The sequence below is a fragment of the Hyaena hyaena genome, unplaced genomic scaffold, assembly GCF_003009895.1.
Source record: "Hyaena hyaena isolate Hyena2069 unplaced genomic scaffold, ASM300989v1 scaffold_26, whole genome shotgun sequence".
NCBI classification, from domain to species: domain Eukaryota; kingdom Metazoa; phylum Chordata; class Mammalia; order Carnivora; family Hyaenidae; genus Hyaena; species Hyaena hyaena.
Window position 1 is genome coordinate 6,219,457 of NW_024080658.1, and position 5,479 is coordinate 6,224,935.

Here is a 5,479-nt window from a genome sequence, read left to right on the forward strand (position 1 = left end):
AAAAATATATATATATTTTTAAGTGGTGGTATAAAGTTTCTTAAAATTCTTATTAGAGTACTAGACACAAAGGATTTGAAGACTGATAATTTAGGATACAAGCAAGTCATGATTAATTTTACTTGAGTGGAATAAAAACAAGTGTGTTAAGGATATTTTAAAATCATTATTAATTGAAAAGTAATATATGAATATAGTAAAATATTCAAGTAAAAAAGTATATGAAAAGGAATGTTTCCATCTTACCTACATCCAAGTATTGTTAATGCTGCCATTAGTATCCTATATATAGAAAGGTAGACATGTACATTTATTTTTTTTTTTTTACATAAAGATTAGCGTAATTTTCTTTCTTTTTTTTTTTTTTGTTCAATTTCTATTTCATCATCGGAAACTTAACTCTGCTATCCAGCTAGATTTGGAGGGGAGTAAGGAAAATATGGAACCCATACAACTGCAAGGAGAGCACTAAGATTATAGGATATTTCCAGAAGATGGGGGTAGATGGGTGCTTTCCTGAGCTACAGAAAGAATGGCCTGGTAGTTGAGATAAAACACAAGTCAATTTTTTCCGATTTATCCACCGTCAGCAATAGTGATCTTCTTGCCGGTCTTGCCATTCTTGGATCCAAAGTGCCCCTTGGCTTCCACAATATTCCTGCCCTCTTTCACCTTGCCAAAGACCACATGTTTGCCATCCAACCACTCGGTCTTGGCAGTGCAGATGAAAAACTGGGAACTGTTTGTGCTGGGTCCACCATTTGCTGTGGACAAGATGCCAGGACCCATATGCTGTAGGATGAAATCCTCATCATAAATTCTTCCCATAGATAGACTTGGTGCCAGTGCCATTATGGCAAGTAAAGTCACCACTCTAGCACATAAACCTCAGAATAATCTTGTGAAAGCAGGAACCTTTATAACCAAATCTTTTCTCCCCAGTACTCAGAGATGAAAGTTTTCTGTTGTCTTTGGAACTTTGTCTGCAAACAGATCGAAGGAGATACAGCCCAAGGGCTCGGCGTCCACCATGGTGTGGAAAAACACTGTGAGGTTGACCATGGTTGGGCAGCATCATCTCCAAGACATAATTTTCTTTTTACAGCATAATCTGCTAATCTCCTATATCACCTACAGATATTTCTGTAGAACTAGAATCTAATTCTTTAGAATCCCATATTTTATTGTAATATTCCAAGCTACTTAGAGGGTTTTCAGTATTTGACTCAGAAAATTAGATTTAAGATTAACCTTCAAGATTGTAGTTTTCTAGTTGACTTTGATGTAAAAGGAATGGAATATAGAAAGAAGAACCATGGGGGAGGTAGGAAAACGTGACACAGTGTAGTGCATTGCAAAGAATGAATGCAGTCTAGGATCACAGCAGCTGGCTACCCACAGATGTGGTAGATGTGGTAGCAAAGCACGGGGTCACCTTGGAGTCAGCAGCTTCTTGTTAAGCTGTGTATCTTACTTTCCTATTTAAAATATGCACAATAGGCAAAAAAGAGAACAAAGAGCAAGCCAAACATCACCAAAATCCTCCCATCTTTCTAAAACAGAGCTTCTGTAAACAAAACATTATAATAATCTTGCTTACTTTGGGTACCCATAATGTCCAAAACAGTTTGTGAAAATTTAAAAATAAATTCTCTAGGAATTATGCAAGTTGGGAACATCTTTGCACCAGTGTTAATGTGTTTTAAGTAATCACAAATTAATGAGTGTGGTCTTGGCTGTGATATTACAACAAATTATTGTATAAATTATTTCATAATTATGCAGATAATGTTAAAACTCTACATCTTAGAAATAAACTGAGTATCAATAAGAGGAAACCAAAATTTTATTGGAATTCTAGGGGCATGGAATTACTCCCTAAAATATCAACCAAAATTTTATTAGAACAAGAAATGTATGTAAGTCTCTAAGAACCATTGACACTGTAATATGCACCATCTTATTGAATGCTAGAATTTGTGATTGCATATAAATATAATTGAGTTGCACAGAGTACTTTGGTAAGTCAGTTAGAGTTTCCCCCTTCCTTAGATGTTAGATAAAAACACAACATATAGCAACATCTTCAGACAACATTATGGCAGGAACCTTATTTTAAATCTTTATACTATCACAAACATTGTGCCAAAATATATATTAAAGCAGATTCTACACCCCCATCTGTATACTAATGTGGGATGGGAGCATTTCTTCTTTGCCTACACAAACTGAACACAGTGTCACAGAAATTTTAAACCACAGGAATAGGAAACCTAAAATCTTATGTGATAGATAAAGCTACTTACCTAAGCTCAGGCAACAAGTTGACATCAAAACTGAGATTTCAATCCAAGACTCTCATAAAAAATGGAGACCTTTGAAAAACTGTAATTCTGGGGGTGCCTGGGTGGCTTAGTAGGTTAAGCGTCCGACTTTCGCTTAGGTCATGATCTCGCGGTTCGTGGGTTCGGGCCCCGCGTCGGGCTCTGTGCTGACTGCCAGCTCGGAGCCTGAAGCCTGTTTCAGTCTGTGACTCCCTCTCTCTCTGACCCTCCCCTGCTCACGCTGTCTCTCTCTCTCTCTCCTAGAAATAAATAAAACATTAAAAAAAAAAAGAAAAAGAAAACTGTAATTCTGTTAATTTATTAAATGTTACATAGACCAACATGGATTCATCAATAAATCTAAAATGTGGATAAATAATATACGTTTATATTTAAACAAAATACCAACAGTAGTTTACTTGTTTTGTCCCATTAATCTCTCCCTGGCCCTCCTATTACTTATGTGCTCGTGGTGACTCATAGACGGACTCAGTAGCTGAAGAGTAAAGTATAACATCAACATATGATCCTAGATACTCTATAGTTTGAGCTGCATAACTAGTATCACCTGCAAAAAAAAAAAAAAGTAAGAAAGGCAGGAAGGCAGGCAGGCAAGCAGGCAGGAAGGAAGCGCTGGGAGCTGCACTGGCCTCGCTGGATGACAGTCACAGCGAGGAAGTAGTAGTGTTTGCACAGCTCCTGCCACGAGAAATGAAAACTATCTCCTTCTGCTACCAGTGGCTCATGTTGGAAATGAGGCTGCGGGTATTGACCAGGCCTCACAATATTCCAAATCAGACTGATATTCCCCACACAGATTCCTCATAAGGAAAAGCATATTCCTGCCTTTTTTTTATATATATATTTTATTTATTTCTGAGAGAGAGAGAGAGAGAGACAGTATGAGCAGGGGAGGGTCAGAGAGAGAGGGAGACACAAAAATCTGAAGCAGGCTCCAGGCTCTGAGCTGTCAGCACAGAACCCGATGTGGGGCTCGAACCTACAAACCGTGAGATCATGACCTGAGCCAAGGTCGGCCACTTAACCTACTGAGCCACCCAGGGGCCCCTATTCCTGCCTTTTCAAAAGAGATTTCAGATGAAAGCACTGTGGACGATTGTCAAAAGGCTCTTTCTATGGGCCTTGCAGATCAAAGACTTACATAATAAAGGAGGTTAAGAACACAAGAGTTACAATTGAGCCTGGCCCTGAGACAAAGAGCCTAATTTAGAGTTAAGGATAGATATCCACCCCCCCCACCCAATTGTTTCTGCTTGGAGCACTAACCCCCAAGGCATCTTGTGATCAGTATTTGGAGTGACTTCTTCTGGCCTTGAATATGCTGATTGCACCCTGTAAAGGAGCCTATTGTAGGAACTTCTTCTTTTGTGATTATGGGAGCAAACATTGTGTTTCCTGAAAGACCTGTTTTTCTTAATACTTCTCCTTAAACAAACAAGCTATTGACCCCTGCTCACAAAGAACTAACTTCACCCTTTTTATGATAAAAACATCGTCTTGTATGCTAAAGATACCTTCCTTCCCCATAAGATAAGTATCTAAATCACCTACCTCAATCACTATTGATAAAGGTTATGCAGAAGTCTTTTACAAATCTATGTTCTGGAAAATTCTTACATATCAAAGAAATTTGTCATCAGAAATCATTGTCTAAGGCAAATGCCACTTCCATGCCATCCCCCAAACACTTAATTATAAAATAAAGTTGAGCCCCAGTCAGAGCAGAGATGCCTGCCTGGTGACCAGAAAGATTCTTGTGGCTCTCTCACCCCTCCCTCGCCGACACCGTCCATCCTTCAGGGTCCCCTGGACCTGGCCCAAGCTCGCCTCCAGCAAAGAAGGAAGGAAAAGAAAAGCCAAGTCTGAAGGGAATCTTCTACCTGCCTTTCAGAAAATGAGTAATTGTGTATTGGAAAGGGAGAACAGAAGCTAACTCAACTGTATGTGATATTTAGGTTGTTCAAATTACAAAAAACAGGCTTGGGAGTCACAGCTCTAACTTTTGACTACTCTGCCCCCAGAGTAAATGGAGGGCAGGGGGACTAAGAACATCACAAAATAAGTAAGCAGTCCCTTTAGATTAATAAACTCAAAGGAAATGAGTGGAAACAGGGACTGACCCTCTAAAGCAATCAGGAATGAAGGCTTCTGCATGTGTGGCTGCAGGAAAGGAGGTAAGAGACATAGTAATAGGCAAGAGACAGTGCATACTGGTGTTCTCAAAATACAGTAGAAGTGATTGAAGACCCATAACTACAGGGATGCTGCAGACATATAGATACATCCAAGAAGCATGGAGAGGCAGAGGCTGGGCCGGAGAAGACCTGTTGTCTACTTGGACTTCTAGTGCATCTTTCCTCACACGATTAAGAGAATCATGGATGGATAACTGTGGGTGTCTCGTAAAGAGACGGCTAAAGGAGAGTGGGAGGGACTTGGTAGATTTTCCTGGTAATCTTTGTGCCACTGTGGAGAATATATCTCTGACAATTAACTGCCAAGTCCCAAAACACAGGTTTGTAATTTCTCATATTTCATAATAACCTAACACAACTACATTCTGTAATGAAAAGAAAATCATGCATAGACATTAACAAGAAAATTTCAATTTGAAATTCCAGTTTCTCAAGGCATGAGACAGACCTGTATTTCTTATTGACATAGAAAATTGTCATTTTCTCTAAACCAGAAGAGAGAATATTTATTCCTAGGTGATCTATGTTTTATAAAGAATTTATATATTATTTAATGTCAACTTTCATAGATCAAAAAGCTGTCTATAGACAGTCATGGGCATTAGCTACAAATATAATTAATATTTTATTTACTTTTATGCATTTTATAAAGCTTAATATAACTCCATTTATGACCAGGGGAGATAGACAAGATTAATTTTTATCACTAAAAGAAGATTTCCATATCCTGTAGGCTAGTGAAGAAAGCCCAGGGTCCCTTGATGCCTTGAAATATATATATATATATATATATATATATAATCAAACAGATAAATGCATAGGATGCTGAAGAAAGTAGGAAAATGGGTAAAAAGGATGAAGGCCCTATAAATTCAGATAACCATTTTATTTTATTTTTTTTTAATGTTTTATTTATTTCTTTTTTTTTTTTTTTTTTTT

At 38.0% G+C, this 5,479-nt stretch overlaps 1 pseudogene; it reads right to left on the reverse strand.

The window, feature by feature from the left end:
* Positions 1-576: 576 nt before the first annotated feature.
* LOC120228699 lies at positions 577-1,062 on the reverse strand (annotated as a pseudogene).
* Positions 1,063-5,479: the final 4,417 nt, after the last annotated feature.